Below are 19,372 nucleotides of genomic sequence, written 5' to 3'. Positions count from 1 at the left end.
AGGTAATGTAGTTCTTGAATGTGTAGGTCCAGCTGTTCTTGAAATAAGCAGCTGTTTAATGGTAATGTGGGAATGTGTTATAAAAATAAGACTTTCAATAATTTTTACAAAAAGTTTTTATGCTACAATCTATATTTAATTTAAAAAAACCTAAATCAAGTGGACTTGATATTCTTTAGGGATTTTTTTTCTATGCTGGATTCATCTGATAGACATGTCACAGCTCCCTACTCTCCCTCCCTATACAGTGATTTTTACACAGATAACACTGGTGACTTAAGATTGCATCCCTACTGATAACAGATGATGCCACAGCTTATCTCCTCTATCTCCCTGCACAATGACCTCTGTATAGATAACATTACTGACTCATTGCATCACTACTGACAACAGATGATGTTACAGCTTATCTCCTCCCACTCCCTGTACGATGTCATCCATGTCTATAAACCTCTCCATATATCTCAGTGAGCCAGCTATCACTACTGTAGGTACATCAACAAATGCTGCTAAATGTTCTACAATCACAATATACAGATTAAAAGAAAGTGATCAATTTCTGGTTGTAAAGAAAATAAGTGACACGTTCCCTGTAAACCTTTATGACAGTACACTGAACTACACTCCATCCAGGCTGCGGATTTATTAATACTTAATTTTGATTACGTTGAACAACATTTAAGGCTGCTACTAATAACTGTAGTATGTTACTGTACTGTACTGTAATAATACTGAAATCTCAAAGTGTGACATTGAACTAGCAGCATAGGCAGAAAAATACTGAAAATGAGACATTCCAGCCTATTTAATGGATACAGTAGATAATTTAGACAGCAACCAAAGCAAGAAATAATTATCAAATACAAAACAAAAGTTGAATACATGTCAGTCTTTCCGACAATACTGTCACTTTGTTATAAAAGAATGTTCTTTGTGGATTTAATACCTGCCATTAGTAGTCAGCTAAGTTTTCACCTTCTGTTTCTGTGTCACCTTCATTGTGACAATGTTAATCAAGTTTAGCTGACATTGAAACACCCATTAGCCATTATACACGTCTGCAATGTGTTACATTTACATGAGGGTTCTGCTGGATTTATTATACAAAGTATGTATAAGCATAGCCATTTAGTTCATTGTATAAATGGGAATAAAATACAGGTGAGTAGATCCCCTGATCAATGTGCTCCAGGTCCTGAAGGACGAGCTATCAATACAAGAACCTTAGTTCTCAAAGCTTTGTAGATGAAGCATTGTCTTTGCTTGAGCACACGCTATAAATCTTAGTTATTACATTACTCTCTTCATCAGAAGTCAAGAGGTGCATGGGGAGATGACTTTCTCTTGGTCTCTTTGATACTCCTCTTGTGCTCTCTGTAATTTCTTGGCTTTGAGCTTCCATTTGTGGAAACAGTAAGTCAGTAAGGAGGTCACCACCAAGGTGAAGATAATAGTCATCAGTACAACCAACACAAGGGTGGAGGACAAAGCTCCTTCCAGAAGTTCTAGCTCCATATCATCCGTCACATTCTGCTTTGACAACAGCTCAAAGTCATTTTCAAATAGCTGAGGAGATGGTGGGTCAGTCAGGGGCCTCATTGGAACAAATGTATTGAACAAAGTAGGTTCAAGACTAAATTACAATTCCACTGTGCTGAGGTCCATATCCAATGATCAATTGGTAATTGTAACTCCAACAAAGCAAGATACAAATACAAGAGTCCACTTTCACATTTGCTTGGTGTTTAGTGGAATCACTTCTGACCTTCTTATAACATATTTATAGACAATGCGTGATCCGGAGAAGGAGGAGTTGACTTATGTTTCATGTCTAAGCGGCTCACAAGACTGAAATATGGAGAATGTTTAATATGGTGAATCCATCTGTAGGGGAAGAATTCTTGAAGGTGACATTTTCTTCTCCACAGTGTTACATGAATATGGGAAGGATATGTTATCCTTCATAATGGTATATCTGTAAAGATGCTTTCAAGACCTGGTGAACATAAAGTGTTCTCCATTGTATTCATTATTTGGACCTAGAAGAAATGATAAAGTTAAAGTGAATCATCAATACAAGTAAGCAAGTCATGGAACATTGCACTACCATTTACTTCCGTTTACAGTGAAATCTGGCAACAAATCAATTGATGTTAAAGATGTCTTCACCCCAGGATCAATTAACTAACATTAAAGAACCTAAAAAATATAGAGAGTGCTGAAATGAATTGCACTGATTGCCCTAGAATGGTAAAACCAGTGGAGCCACATCTATAAAATAACATCTTTAAAGGGATTATCTTTTAACTTGAAGGTTTCTGTCCAAATAAATGATCACATGATATCCCCCCTATAGTGCACCAGTGTTCAGTTGTTATACTGTATGTGGCTGAGCTAACTGTTCCTGCTAGATAATCCCTAGGGATATGATTTCAGTTGTCTATTGCCAGAGGTCCACTGAACCATTCTATTATAGTAATTGTTATTTATTAGCTTTGCACCTCTCCTCCCTCTGTATTTCTACTTTATCCACTAAGATGCTGTCCATCCCTGCGAAGCAGACGATAGGTATTTTGGGATTCATCTTCATTCATCTGATATTTAAAGTACCAGGACATAAAATATAAGGAATTATATGATGCCCACTAAAATCAATGTTCTGTCTGGGTGATACACCAAAATTTTCTTGTCCACAGTCTCAGTAGCCTCTTTATGCTATTGATGCAGATACATTGCGCGGGTCTCTCCTGTTTTTAACTCAAAATTTAATTGCAAGGTATTTGAAAATATTTTTTTGAACCAGTGGTCCCCTTTAACATTGGAGATATAGACCAGTAACATAGTGTTCTGTGACAGACTTTCTCTCCTTGTTAACATTTTAATGAGTGTCACATTCAGCATGCTGAAAATAGAACAGCTTCTGTATCCTGCACATTGATCTTTCATTTTACTTAAACCTGTTTTCAAACTATTTCACTAACACATTAGAATTGATTGTTGTTATTATGGCAATGCTTAATATTATAGCCAATTAAGATTTACTAATGGCACTGATCTAAACTGATGATCCCTCTCTGTAATGAAGTGTTGAGCCCACATCATCCTGTTATGATCAGCAATTCTCCGTAACATCAGCTTCTTGCATCTTAGCAATGGTTGCCTAGCACATACATCTTAATTCCTGGATACAAACAGAATCACATTAAAGATGTGTGACATTGAGGTTTAGTGTTTCCAGTGACTTTGGAAAATAACAAGTAAGGAAGAACTTGACAATGGCCAATAATTTATTGGAGAAGCTCATTATAGGTGGAAAAGTTTAAAAATAGGGTCATAACTATAGAAACTGTTTTAGGGGACTCCATTTTCTCTGCCACTTCACTATTATAAATGGCAAAGGTGAGCTCTTTGCGGATTATGAATTGGAGCCCAAAAAGTAACACTGAATTGGCACAGGTGAGCTCTTTGCGGATTATGAATTGGAGCCCAAAAGTAGCATGAGCAGCAAAACGTTGTTGAATAGATTATTTCACAGATGTGATGACATAAAGGAGCTGGAAGACTGGTCAGGACATTCTGGAAAACAACTCTTGAATTATACATGAAACTCCCCAATAGAAATCATTATAAATGTGTTGTTTTCACCTGCAGCAGTGTTTGCTACCATCAGCAGACATGATCTAACACCTATAACTCATACATGTAGCTTCATGGACACTACTGGTAATCAGTCCATCCTTACTTCCCAAAGGTAAGAAGGGATCTTAGCTCTGGATGGGTTGAGTCTTTTTAGTCAGTTTTTTACATTTTTTTCTGACCACTGTTTTTCAAAATCCATTTATAACGGGATTACAAAAATACCTTGCTAGAATAGTTTAGCAGATCACAGTGTTATTTAACTCTTTGCACAATTTCTGTGCATGTTCAGGATTCTCCGTTCCCCGGTGACCATTAGATTGCAGAGCTATGATACTTATATTTTGCACTGATGAAGCCTAAAATGCCAGAAACAGCTACATGTACAATTAAATAAATGCAGAAATAAATAATAAAATATCCAGGAAAGATGGAAAATGTAACATAAAAATATGGAGGAGCCACTAATACGGCATACTCCCGTATATGCCACAAAGTCACAGAGTCAAAGATATAAAATTAGTGCTCTACTCCTTATACTGTTTGTCAAATGGCTAGAGCCTCTCACCACCTCCACAATTAAATAAATACCTACATCATTTCAGCTTGTATCTTTCCTGTACATAACCAAGCTACACATGGCTGAACATAAATCTTCTGCATGGGTGTGTGCCCCCACTATATATGAGGAACAAGCTTCCTGGTTTTTAGGATTTGTCATAAAAGTGATGCTTTAAGGGTGAATGCTTGCAGTGAGGTATATGCAAGGAAGTTCGGTCAAACAGTACTATTTTATAAACAATCCATAGCAAGTCAATATGCTTCTTTAATCTTCATTGGATGTCCCCTGTTTCAATGGGAGAGTAGAAATTTTCTGCAAAACTCAAAGCCAAATCTGCATATGTTTATACTATATATTAAAGTAAATCTAATATCTGATTCATAGCGGCTGCTTCCACTTTGCAACTTGTTGCAGGATCTGGTCTTGTAACCGTTTTTTAAGTTCACCTTTACCTAAAAATAAATGTTTTAAAAATATGCAAGTGCTTTGTGGGCAATGCCAGAGCCCCTCCAGGCTCCTGCTGCATAGGCAATAACACACCCACCACCACATTCTGAGTTTACTGCCATATTTCATAAACATCTTTTTTTAGGAAAAGAAGAACATTAAAAACTGTAACAAGGCCAGATCCTGCTTCATGCAGCAAAGTGGATTAAGTCAGTGATGCAACTTTATAAGGTATGAATCAGACTGTAAATTTCTTTACAGTTGGATGTGGATAACCCACATTTAAGGAGATAACAAGCTGATCTGTGTAACTCCGACTGCTGGAACTCCACCTTTCACAAAAATGGGACCTCCAGCAATCTGGAGAACTCATGTTGATCCACTTCATAGTTTCATAGTTTATACGGTTGAAAAAAGACACTTGTCCATCAAGTTCAACCAAGGAACGAAAGGGATTGGATGAGCAAGGGATTTAGGGGAAACAATTCTATATAACATAACCATCAATGTTATTTAGGTGTAAAAAGGCATCTAGACCCTTCTTGAAGCTCTCCGCTGTCCCTGCTGTGACCAGCGCCTGAGGCAGGCTATTCTACAGATTGACAGTTCTCATAGTAAAAAAGCCCTGTCGCCTCCAGTGATTAAACCTTGATTTCTCCAAACGGAGACAGTGCCCCCTCATCTTTTGATTTGATTTAATCTGAAACAACTTACCACCATATTTTTTGTATGGACCATTCATATATTCAAATAAATTAATCATGTCCCCTCCTATTCGTCTCTTTTCCAGACTAAATAAATCTAGTTGTTTTATTCTTTCCTCATAACTAAGACTCTCCATACCCCTTATCATTTTTGTGGCTCTAACATTGAACCCTACTTAATTGTATGGTAGTGTTGGAAATTGCCAAGCACATCATTTTACACTGAGCACTGTGCTTGGCAATTCACAACTTCTTTACAATTGGATGGAGCTAAAGGACATATGCTGGTCCTGTTGTTCCAGCCATGTTTGAGAGTGAGTGATCCCCATTCTTCAGGCTGCTGGGGTCCCAGCTGTCGGATCTCTCACCTTGTTATCCCTATCCTGTGGATAAGATAAATAATTGACCTAATGGCTGCTGCTTCACCTGCTAGTTTTCAAATTTATCTTAAGTGTTTTAAGTACATTTTAAGTACATTTTCTTTTTATAATATAGAAACGCAGCACGTTCCCCCAACTCCTTTATGCGCATATATACATAGTCTAAACTAAACTTCCATAAATATATAGGGTAGATAATAGAAGTTGTCACAGTTCACACGGATGCAGAAAAATGTGTTGAGAAAGAACCAAGAACTAGAGAAACAAGGAAGGGAAAATGACTAAGCCGGTCCCTGCCTGTGGGTAATGGTCAGCTTCCCCTGTCTAGCCCCAGACCCGACAACCTCTATTTCTCTGAACACAAAGACCTATCCAAAAAGTAGGGAAAGGACTAAAGGATTCTAGGATCTGGAGTACTAAATTTAGCACCTCCCCTAGCGAAAAGATCGCTGCTAGTAAAACTTGGAGAACAAGCAATCCCAGCATGCACACAAACACACTACCAAGACTGAATACAGGAAGAAGGGCGATGGGGAGTTCCAAAATAACAGGTAACAACCAGAGCAGATCCACAAGGAACTTACAATTAAATAAACACAGACAAAGGGAAACAGACAGGAAAGTGGAGTGGAGTGGAGTGCAGACAAGAGAACAGACAAACATCAGAACCCCTCACCACAGACAAATTAACAAGCTACTAAGTAAGTATGAATGTTTCAACAGAACAGAGCTGCAGATACAACAATACCTAGGAAATACTGAATGACAAAACCAGACTTAAATGGAACCTGGCCACTCCTGATAGGATAACATAAATTACTACAGCTGTGACCTAAAAACCCCAGCAAGTAATGCATAAACACCAATAACAAAAAGACAAGTATAAAACTCAGGCCACATACCACAGTGGTAGAGAACTGACCAGGAAGGCCAAAGGATGCCGGTTCAAATCCTTACAGTTATATAGAGTTTATAAAAGAAATATATCCCTTTGACCTTCTTTTTTCCTCTGCCGTTCTTCCTCATTTATGGTTCTGAAAATGAGCTTCCTGACCTGTTCTCTACTGACAGCTGGGAGATAAAGGAGCCTGATAAAGTGTGTAATGAATTGACTCTTTACAGAGAGTCTCTGGAAGGTCAAATCTCCTCACAGAAATCAGTCATCAAGTGAAATATTCTCAAGCTATGGAAAGAGTTGAAGAATCTGCCCTTCTGACTGTGTTGGTTGGATCCCTAAAGGCTTTTAAACAAACTGCTCACTACAGGAGAAAGAAGCAGGCACATAGAAGAAAGGCACTTAATGAAATATATTACAAGATTTGCTATTGGAGAGATAAGAATGCCAGTGCCAGATATCTCTGGCAGCACAAAAATATAGGGCATGCTAAAGCAACCTGCTCCATACTGTATCTCTCCTGACATCTTCTGTCAGGGAAGAGTTAAAAGGCCCCATAAACATTAGATGGTTGTCTGGCCCCATCAAAGGTGGGCACTTTTTGGAAATTGCTATTTCTTTTTTGAGTGTTGTCTTTTGTATGCATTTCTTGCTAGTAAATTTAATGTTATTGTTATACTACCATATTTTATGTTGTATTTTTCACGGTTTGAAAACTTCAATTAAGAAAAGCATTTGAAGCAAAATGTTTCGTCTTCTACCTGTATTTCTACTAAAAAGCTATGGTTTTATGCATAAAATGGCTATAATGAGCAGTGCAGCATCCATGAGTGGAGGGATTATTGTAAATGGATTAACAAGTATCTAAATTGCTTCAGATCAACTACCTCTTTATGGATACATGCCGACAGTGCTTATTGCTTTATTACCTGCTACAAATTACAGAACAATTCCCTAATCTGCTTCTGTCACACAATCATTACCTTCACACGTAGCTTGGAACAAAACAGAGCCACATCATTAAAAAAAAACTCTTTATCCAATCCAGGGTATCAAATGCAACCTTATTTACACCAGTCTTCTCTGAGGGATGTTCTACGTAATGAGGGTGTATTGTAGTGCTTTGTCTTCATGTGCAATATTTCTGGATTCTATCCATGTTTTTTCATGTGTGACTGCTTACCAAACCACCCTGTGTATTTGGGCACCCTTCATTTGTGGTAGTATTTTGTCAAGCAGTTGAACAGCTTCTAGTTATTGTTTCTTTCATGTCCTAGTGGGGTGGCATCATCCATAAAATCTACTTTGAAGTGAGATATAAATTGGTTTTATAAAGTCAAGGAGGCGGAGAGATTAACACTGAAGTCAACCTTTCCCTGCTTTAAAATGCCCCCTTATTGTAATTGATAGTCCTGTGTCCAGGGACATCAGTGACCTGATCTCCTGAAGTCTGGCGCTTCATGTCAATCACAGGGAAGAAGGTGTTCAGTGGCAGTGAGAGCTTGACTTTAATGTTAAACTATCTGCCTCCTTGTCTTTATACATCTTATTTCAAGGTTGATTTTCTGGATGATGCTACCAAGCTGGGTCATGAAAGAAACATGATCTAGAAGTAGTTCAACTGCTTGACTACATACGACTAGTGGTTTATTAGGCCAATTTTTGATTACATGCTCCCTGTAACTGGAAGATAGAATTTCAGTTAATACCAGATGACTCTTCACTTCGCTCGACAGTTTAAGATTAAAATGGACTCATAAATATCATGCAGACTATTGCGGAAAAATGTAATAAAGACAATGTGACTCCTCTTTTTGCTCTGTGGTTCTGAAAACCTTGTGTTGACCCGACTTCTGACTTGTACTTTGGACATTTTTTGTTGCATTTTTCCTGTAATTATCATTCCATGCCGTGTACCGGCAGGAAAAAACTCCAAATCTGGTGAAATTGGTGAAATAAAGGAATTTGGGTTTATGATCATGAGATGCCAAATTTCTGAAGGTTTTATTTCGTTTTAATTCTTTTTTAAAAAATGAACACCTTTCGTACAAATATAATTCTCAATTTTGTCATCTTCTGACGCTAATAATGTTTTCGTACTTTGGTGTATGGCGTATTTTGCCAGATAAGATGTTTTCATTAGTACTATTTTGGGTATTGTACCACCTTTTGACCACTTTTTATAAAATATTTTATGTGTTGCAAAATGGGGGGAAAATGGTGATAGAGATATTTTGCGCTACACGGTTAAATGGCGGGAATAATCCTGAGTTTTAAGACATGGTGATACCTAACATGTTAATGATTTTATTTGTTTATTTTCAATTCTAGGGAAAGGGGGTTGATTTGAACCTTTTTTAATTTTTACTATTTTTTAAACCCACTGGGGTACTTTAACCCTATGGAGTCTGATTGCAACTACCAAATACTGCAATACGACTGTATATGGATAATGTGCATATAGATCTGTAAAAGTGTTCTGGCACTGGCTCACTGTCACAGATCTTCAGCAATGACAGGTCCTGGAGTCTCTAGGTTGCCAGGCAACTGATCGTTGCCTCCCGATGACATCATGTGGAGTAACAAACAAATCCAGCACAGATCACGGGTGTTACAATATGCAGAAAACACCTGGGTCGTATGAGAGGGCTCAACCTGTGAGCCATTTCCATACTCCCTTAACAGACGTGTGCCATAATAATATTTCACAAGTTGTTAAAGGTTTAAATGCATACATTCATGTAGTTTGCAGGCCATAAGCAACGGGGTATGTGCATAAGCAGCGGGGTATGTGCAGCTCACACCACTGATGTCAATAGAAAAATTCCACCCGGGCAGTAAAGATGGACAGGAATAGGTCTTGCCTTATTTTTTGCAGGCAATCAGCATGTTCATGGCATGGCACACACAAGGTATGAACATGAGCCCATAGAAAGTAATGGAGCTGTGAGATAGGCCTCAGGCTGAGCTCATATGCTAGTCTCTGTCTGTCCAAAAAAGAAGGATGGAAAGACATCGCACAGTGATGTCACTGTCCATATTAGGACAGTGACATCACTGGGGAACACCCCATTCATCTGCACCAGCCAATCCCATTCAGAGGGGTCCCTAGTAGACGTATACCACTTTATAGGTATACAGAGAGATACGTCTGTGCCATACATTGTAAGGACACATCAGAATCCGTATCCAAATAATTCACAAGCAAATTTACAAATTAACAACACTACCTCCTAGTGTTATATATATATATATATATATATATATATATATATATATATATATATATATATACAGTGGGAATGGAAAGTATTCAGCCCTCCTTAAATTTTTCACTCTTTGTTTCACTGCAGCCAGTTGGTAAGATGAAAAGTTCTCATTAAAGTACACTCTGCTCCCCATCTTGCCAGTAAAAAAAACAGAAATGTAGATACTTTTGCTGATTTATTAAACAAGAAAAACTGAAATATCACATGGTCATAAGTATTCAGACACTTTGCTGTGACACTCATTTAACTCAAATGCTGTCCATTTCCTTCTGATGCTCCTTGAGATGGTTCTACTCCTTCATTAGAGTCCAGCTGTGTTTAATTAAACTGATTATACTTGATTAGGAAAGACACACACCTGTCTTTATAAGACCTTATAGCCCACAGTGCATTTTGGAACACATGATAATCATGAGGTCTAAGGAACTGCCCAAGGAATTCAGAGACTTGTGGCAAAGTACAGATCTGCCCAAGGTTATTAAAGAATTTCTGCAGTGCTCAAGGATCCTAAGAGCACAATGGCCTCTATAATCCTTAAATGGAAGAAGTGTGGAACGACCACAGCTCTTCCTCAACCTGCCAAACTAAGCAATCATGGGAGAAGAGATAAGATTCAGTAGGGAGATGGGAGAAAGTTTCACAAAGTCAACTCTCACTGCAGCCTCTCCTCATATGAAAGCCTCATACGGTTAGCAAAAAAACACATGAAAAACTCCCAGTCTATGAGAAATAAGATTCTCTGGTCTGATGAGATGAAGATTGAACATTTTGGTGTTAATTCTAAGCGATATGTGTGGAGAAGACCAGGCACTGCTCATTATCTGCCAAATACAACCCCAACAATGACACATGGTGGTGGCAGCATCATGCTATGGTCGTGTTTGTTAGCTGCAGGGAGAGGACTACTGGTTGCAATTGAAGGAAAGATGAATGCGGCCAAGTATCCTGGATGAAACTCTTCCAGAGTGCTCTGGATCTCAGCCTGGGCCAAAGGTCCACCTTCCAACACAGCTAAAATAACAAAGCAGTAGCTTCAGAACAACTCTGTGACAATTCCTGACTCCCCCAGCCAGAGCCCTGACCTAAACCCAATTGATCATCTCTGGAGAGACTTGAAAATGGCTATCGTCACCAATGTTCACCTTCCAACCTGAGGGAACTGGAGAGGATCTGCAAGTAAGAGGCAGAGGATCCCCAAATCCAGGTGTAAAAAACCTTTTTTAATTTTTCCCAAGAAGACTGTTGGCTGTACTAGTTAAAAAGGTGATTCTAGTCAATACAGAGTAAAGGGGCTGAATACTTATGACCATGTGATATTTCAGTTTTCTTGTTTAATAAATTAATGAAAAAAAATGAAACAAAGAGTGAAACATTTAAAGGGGTCTGAATACATTCTGCACCCACTGTATGTCTCCATGTGCAAGATATAGGAAAATTCAAGTACATGTTGCCCTCATACAGAATATTGTGGACATGGCTGTACCATGCTAAGTTTGTGACATGTGATAATAGTGATCCTGAAGGTAACAGATGCTTTCTGAATGCTGGCAGCCTGGGCTTTATTTATTTTTAGCAGTGAATGCATTAATTGCTATTTTCTTGTACAGTATCTGAAAAGTATAAAACCTGACTTTACATCTGTGTACTTAGCTATTCTCTGGTCTGCATACAATTGGAAAAAAAATCTCATTTCATGTAATGCATTATATTAAATTTCTTGACATCTCAGTTATGACAGTGTCCTGCCAGCTGCATATAAATGAGATGGTCTTCTATGTGTCAGTATTGTTCTCTCAAATAAATATTGACACTATTGTGGATGTGGATTACATAACATTCACTGTACTGTATACATATACGTTTGCATGGGATTCTATCAGGGGAGAAGTTAGGGATACATCAATTTAAAAAACAAAGACACAGACCAATTGTATGGCTGGGAAATATTTAGTCACTGATCTATTTTTATATAACATCCTGAAGACTTATTGTTATCATGATGCATTTTTTATTTTACTAAGAGATAAAGGACTAAACTTAGTTTCCAAGCATCATACATGTACCACACCCCCTCCACAAGTAAAATATACATTTCTGGCACAGTGACAAGCTATGCTGTTGTAGCCATGTGCCCTGTTTGCCTTTATGTAATATACAGCCCTTTCTGTGGTCAGTCTCAGGTCTGCAGAGTGTTTCTGTTCCAGTCAGTTTGGACAATAAACATTCATCATTATTAGACACAAGAAAAACCTATTTTGTACTTCTAAGGACGATCTATAGTCTAATAATAATCCTGGCTGCATCAATGCACACAAGACATATCTGGCATCCTAGGGGTTAATTGACTGTTCTCTGTCATTCCCAATGGAATTTAAACAAAAAGATTTTTTTTTCGTCACTTCTAGTTATTATAACACCTTACCCATGAGTCATGTATCTCATTGCATGGTATACATTACGTGCTATATGCAGCATAAGTTATTCCTGTGATGATTTATTGAGCTGAGAGTGTCTACTGCAATGTATCTGCAGGAGCTTCTTACATACTTAGTATTGCAGATGGACCTGGGCTAGAAGGCTAGTAATTAAGCATTTCATTACAGTCATAGGCACTAGACAGATATCTGTTCATTGTGGTCTCAGGGCACTCAAGACCTTTAAAATCCATCTTGAATAACAGAGGAAGAAAATGCATTAACAGAGTCTCCTACTAAAAATCACTGTGCTGACATGTAAATTGCATGCAGATGACTTGCATGATATCTATGAGCCATTCTTACAATGAAGCAGGTCTCAATGCTAAGTAATAAAATTGGTCATGTACCTGTCAGTAGTGCAGATCTTTCCTAGATGCTCTTCATCTTCTGAACTGCAGTGAGAGATCCGCTGCCTGGAAATCTTGCACTGAAAGTTTTGCTGCAGACTGGAAGAGATCCACAATCCAACACTCTCAGATATCAAAGCAGATATATGTTCAACTTTATTTGGGAAGGGCTCTGTCATCACATGGTGCTGTTACTGAGCTGGGAGGGGCATTGCTATTGCAAAATCAGGTCAGCAACATCCAGCAAGCACAGATTGTTAGCAGAGATGTGGTGGAGAGCCTGAAGACTTGTCATCCTAAGCTCAGCAGATCACTGAGCATATAATGAAAGCCATACAGACACCGTGTTCGCTGTGTCACAAGGTAAATTGATAATTGGGATTGCAATCTGGACAGAATTTACTCTCTCCTATGCACATTGCTGCACCAAGATGTTTGAGAAGGGCTTTAAGTCAATTAAATGAAATATGAGAATTTGATCTTAATGAAATGAGTCCTGTGCATAGATATTGTCTAAATATTTATATGGATAAGGGTCTGCAGAACCATCTTCCCATACAATGTAATAAGAGTCAGGCACTGACATGGAGCATTACTGTCTGTGCACCAGCTCTAGGACTGCAGTGATCCTGCTGCAAACTAATTAACAGAACTTTAGGACTTGTCTGGGTGACATTATGGACCCTCCAGCAGTAAATGTCACATTACATTACTCACTGCTACTGTACATGATGGGCTAATAGGACAGTGTCAGTGAAGGGCTTGTTCCATAGGAGCTGTTCCTGGTGCTGAATCTGTCATTCAGTAAGGTAGCCATGTGAGACTGTACTGCCATGCTAAAACATTTTGGGGGTCATTTACTAAGGGCCCGATTCGCGTTTTCCCGACGTGTTACCCGAATATTTCCGATTTGCGCCGATTTTCCCTTTATTGTTCCGGGATTTTGGCGCCCGCGAACGGATTGTGGCGCATCAGCGCCGGCATGCACGCGACAGAAATCGGGGGGCGTGGCCGAGCGAAAACCCGACGGATTCGGAAAAACCGCCGCATTTAAAACAATAAAAGTGTCGCTTGGGACGCGCTTACCTTCACTTGGTCCGGCCCGGTGAACCTGAGTGCGTTCAGATGCTTTTCAGCGCAGCAGTGACGTCGGAGGAACTACCTTGATGAATCCTGGCCGGACCCGAATCCACCAATAATATTCATTTAGTAGTTTTAGGTTGGGGGTAATTAAATGAAATGCAAATGAGAAACTCAATTATTTCTACATTTGACATCATGGATCACTTAATTAGTGTTTTTTTTTATAACACTGATAGCCAACCTGCCATATTAAGGGGCTTCAAAAGTGGACCTAAATATCCAAATACCCCCATCACCAAAGAGCAAGGCTACATACATATAGTGTTCAGTATTAATAGCTGAGGTTCCTTTAGAGGCCTGACGGGGATTATAACTTTTATCTGGCTAAAGGTGAACAACACAGACATAGCCCCAATTGTTCCCAATTATAGTGTCAACCATAGTGTTAAACGTAAAAGAGTGTTGGCGGTGTTAACCCGTAACAGCCATTCATGGTTTTACTTACAACAGAGTCAGCAATACTGCTCCCCATTGCATAGTTTTCCCCCAAATAGTCCAAGCCACAGTTCTCCCCATAACAGCAATAGTGCCCCCCTAATCAAGGCAGCCATAGTCTTCCCCTTAACAAAGCAAACAATAATGTTGAACATAAGCACTGCTGTGTGCATAGTTCTTTCCATAACATACCAGCCATAATGTTCCCATAAGCCACTGTGGAATATGATGGCATTATATAAAAACCAATTATAGTTATTATTCTCCAAATAACAGCCATAGTTCTCTCCATAACAGAGCCAGCCATAGCGTTCTCCATAACACTGCCAAAAATACTGTTCCCTATAACAGAGCCAGCCATAGTGTTCCCCATAAAAAGCTAACTATACTGTTCCATACTGTTCCCCATAACACATCATATTGTTCCTACTAATTCAGCTATCAATGACGTATGTATTTCCAGTGCTAGCTGTTATTTAAACACTAGCCCTGTCCAAATAAAAGCCTAGAAACCATTGTTCCAGATGAGTCACATATCCCTTTAACAGGGAAGACTCTTAAAAGATATTCACATTTTGTTTAGGTGCAGACTAAATGGGCCAAATTTACATGGAACAGTGCAGTCTCGACTATGTGCAGTTTGCCTGCGTTGTGTGCAGCGGGCACCAGACTCGGTAGCATGCGACAGAAATGTGGCACTTGTTCAATACCTGTAAGCAGTTTGAACCTAAAAGAACGTGCAAAGTCTGACAGAAAACTGGCAAACGGACCTTAGTAAATGGGCCCCAATGAGTGTGAGTCAAACTTCATGACCCCCCCCCCCCTTTAATTTTCACTTTCAAAAGAATTATAACCAGATTTAAAGGGTCCTGGGGAGCTTGCAACTGTATACACATGGCCCTGGATATTTGTGGTCTAGACAAACAATTTTATTGTTATCTGTTCCTCGCACATTGCTATGACCAGAGCAATGTGGTAATGGTAACATTAACATTTGTAGACCTAAGGTTTGTATCTAAGAATTCTTTTCCAACATATGTAATAGATGTGCAAAGCAATATAAAATGCAGACAGCCAACACTTTTGTATAAAGAATGTTGTAAATGGAAAACTTCAGACACAACACAATAGACAAGTCTCTTACATTTGACTTGGTAAATGCTTTTAAATCCTAAGCTGTTTTGAGTATCAGTCAAGACCTTTTGCTAGTGGGAATCTTCATTGCATTGCTGTTTGGTAATATAAGCCATTTTAATGAAGTCTTGTGGGAAAGTGTAATGCAATTTGAAATAGCTGTTAACTACATCAATATTAAAAACCAATAGCCCATTTTATATTGAGTCAAATATACATAAGTAGTTGTGTGTCAGATCCTATTAACACAGTGCACTGGTCTCCCAGGCTCTGACCCGAGCAGAATACAGATTCTTTATCTCAGGGTTTATAGAAAAAAGAGTTGTTATATCCCAAATATAAGCCGACATAGCAACTGTAAGCCTACACCAGGGGGATTTCATTATTTTTGAAGTGTATTTCTAGACTTTTCCTCTAGGTTTAATATTGCTCTGCTTAAGCCCTCGGAAACTGGTATTTGAACTGATTTTATACCCAATGGATTCATATCAGTGTTCTAGAAATAATAGCTATCAAATGGTCCAAAGTGCTTAACCTTTCATTTGCCTTCTTTCTACCAGATACTGTCAACATTGGTTCTAATTTCAGTTGGAGAAAGGTCTGTTCTGCTGTAACCTAGTTACTTTACGCTGGAGTCCCCAGATCATGTAGATGAACATGTGCAATAAGATACACTGCAGGCTACATTTCTACAGCTTATAGCAGCGATGGCGAACCTATGGTACGCATGCCACAGATGGCACGCAAAGCCGTTTCTGTTGGCACGCGTACCGTCGCCGGTAAGCCTCTGCCTGCTGCCCGTAAAAATTTGTCTATGCTAGCGGCGGAACTACGCGCCGCTCCATAGACAGAACCGCAGAGTTTTTGCGCATGCGCGGTAACTTGGGAAGCGCTGAAAGTTTCCGTCGCTCCCATAGAAACCGCGCATGCGCAGTAATTATCCCGGGCCGCTCCGCTCTGCTCCCTCCCGGTTTGCTCCGCTATGCTCTGTCCCGGTCCGCTCCGCACTGCACTGCTCCCTCTGTCCCGTTCCGTAGCCCCCCTCTTCTCCGCTCCGTAGCCCCCCTCTCTACCGCTCCGTAGCCCCCCTCTCTACCGCTCCGTAGCCCCCCTCTCTACCGCTCCGTAGCCCCCCTCTCCTCCGCTCCGTAGCCCCCCTCTCCTCCGCTCCGTAGCCCCCTCTCCTCTGCTCCGTAGCCCCCCTCTCTTCCGCTCCGTAGCTCCCCTCTCTTCCGCTCCGTGGCCCCCCTCTCCTCCGCTCCGTAGCCCCCCTCTCCTCCGCTCCGTAGCCCCCCTCTCCTCCGCTCCAGGTGGGAGTGGAGAAGGCATACAGCGTAACCTGCATGCATTCCTGGAGAACAATAAAGTAAGTTTATCTGTGTATATGTATGTGATGTGTATATGTGATGTGTATATGTAGGTGTTTATATGTGTATACATATATATAATATATATATATATATATAAATATATATATATATTCTGTATGTATTTTATACTACATGGCAATAAGCTGTATGCATTTTATACTACATGGCGGCATTCTGTATGCATTTTATACTACATGGTGACAAGCTGTATGCATTTTATTCTATATTACGTATATGGGGGGGGCGTCTCTCTATGGCTCGTTTTTTTAATTAAAACTTGTTATTCTAGTTAAATTTTTGTGTTGGCACTTCACTTCAAGTCAGATGGGTTTGGGTTGCATTTTGGGCACTCGGCCTCTAAAAGGTTCGCCATCACTGGTTTATAGTATCCTTGTATAAGTGTATATGGAGGATCCACCACTGCACATTTGTCTTTTTGTGATGAAACAACTTGAAACCTAAAATTATGGTAATTTATATCATCTGTGGAAAAAGCTGTACATTTCTCACAAATCTATAAAGCAAGTAGTTTTACTTTTAGCAATTGAGACATTGGGGGTCATTTACCAAGGGCCCGAATCGCATTTTTCCGGCGGTTTATCCGAATTTTTCCGTTTTGCGCTGATTCTCCCTGAATTGCCCCGGAATTTTGGCGCATGCGATCGGATTGTGGTGCATTGGCGCCGGCTTGCACGCGACAGAAATTGGGGGGGCATAGCCGTACGAAAACCCGACAGATTCAGAAAAACCACCGCATTTTAAAATAAAAAAGTTGTCGCTTCTACACACACTTACCTTCACCCGGCCTGGCTTGGTGTACTTCGTTTCATTCAGATGAACTTCAGCGCAGCAGTGACACCTGGTGGACGTCGGAGGAACTACCTTAGTGAATCCCGGCAGAACGCGCCGCTGGATCGCAAATGGACCGGGTAAGTAAATCTGCCCCTTTGAAATTAAAAGAGGTTTTCCATGAATGTTCATTTTTTTGACCCTGCACCCAGCCGGGAGGTCCAGGGAGCCACGGGACCTGCATTAACCAATGAGTGGCCTCTTTGGACCAAAAAAATGAAGTGACATCCTATGGTCAGAAAAAGTGATGTCCCATGTGTCCGGGGAAGCCATTTACTGAATTCCTAGAAGACCTCTTAAGGATATATGCAACCAGGATGAAGGAGTGTAAACCAAGCACATTGACCTACTGATGTGTGCCCTCTCTGGCAGGATCTTTTCTTCTTTTAGTTTCTTATGCCCTGCTTTTAGAAGGCTTCAGAATTATGTAAATGTGTAATTTTTAAAGCCTTTCTTAAAAACTTACACTTACTTACTCACTTGCTTACTCTTGCACACTATGATCTCCACTACACAGCCGCTTGGTAATGTCATCTGCTAGAGGAAGCTCCTGATGAGGAAAAATGTAAGAACATTTGAAGAAAAATGGAGAATCTGCTTACCTAACTCCCATACACAAAGAGAAGGAGCAGCTGGATGGAGTTTATAGAAGTGTGCTGACCATATTGGTATCAATGTGGTAGGGCTTGATGCTTACCAGAAGCTGAAGCCATGTCTCACCTTGCCTCTGCTTAAGCAGTTTTTCCTCATCTCAGTTTCTCGATTTAATTTCCCTCCTTGCTGCATAGACATCTTTGAGATTCAGATGTCCCTATTATACTGAAGTGTACCATATCTCTCACAATGGATTTAGCAGGCAATTCTGAGTGAATAAACAGTTAAAAAATCAGGAGGTGAGGAAAAAAGTAGTCTGAGAAGTAAAGAAAGAGGCTTTATTCTTTCAAAAAAATGTATTACAGCCTTACTTATATCACTTAGGGCGGCACGGTGGCTGAGTGAGTAGCACTTCTGCCTTGCAGCACTGGGGTCCTGGGTTCCAATCCCACCCAGGTCAACATCTGCATGTTCTCTCCGTGTTTGCGTGGGTTTCCTCTGGGTACTCCAGTTTCCTCCCACACTCTAAAACATACTGTTAGGTTGTTTAGATTGTGAGCCCATGGGGACAGGGACCGATTTGACATGCTTTGTGCAGCGCTGCGTAATCTGTGTGCGCTATATAAATAAAGAATTATTATTATTATTTTATTATCACTTGTAGTACTGATTCATACAGAGTTTTAAATTAATTGCCATTCACTTTATATTTTTAAAACGTATGGGTGTCATAAAGGGGACTCTTCACTTGAGACCTGTTGTTGAACCAGGGAATAGATTTAATTACACAGAGCATTGATCAATCTATTACATCGTCAGCCATTAAAATAAACTACCTATTTTTTCTAAATTGGCGTATACAGTAAATAGGTGGCCACTTGCATTTCCCTAGGGAATAATGGTGGTCACCAAAAAATTCTGAAGTGTAATCCATATCAATCATCTGTTAGGAATCTGAAGGACAGATTTTTTTAGATAACCCTTTAAGAAGGAAATCATGGATCATTACTGATATCCCAAAAAGTCTCTAATTGTAACATATACAATATATTTGTCTAGATAAAATGTGTCCACACACTCATAAACAATGTATGCATGTTAGTCTTCAAGTAAAATGCATTACCAGCAGA

At 39.7% G+C, this 19,372-nt stretch overlaps 1 long non-coding RNA gene across 1 annotated transcript; it reads right to left on the bottom strand.

Moving 5' to 3' along the window:
- Positions 1-790: 790 nt before the first annotated feature.
- LOC140077113 (uncharacterized) lies at positions 791-13,067 on the bottom strand. The gene is made up of 2 exons (XR_011849700.1): positions 12,718-13,067; positions 791-2,039 (listed from the first exon to the last, which is right to left on the bottom strand). It is a non-coding gene; the product is annotated as an uncharacterized lncRNA (long non-coding RNA).
- Between the last annotated feature and the right edge of the window lie 6,305 nt (positions 13,068-19,372).

This window comes from Engystomops pustulosus, chromosome 9 (assembly GCF_040894005.1).
Source record: "Engystomops pustulosus chromosome 9, aEngPut4.maternal, whole genome shotgun sequence".
NCBI classification, from domain to species: Eukaryota; Metazoa; Chordata; class Amphibia; order Anura; family Leptodactylidae; genus Engystomops; species Engystomops pustulosus.
This window is presented reverse-complemented; position numbering and strand designations above follow the sequence as displayed.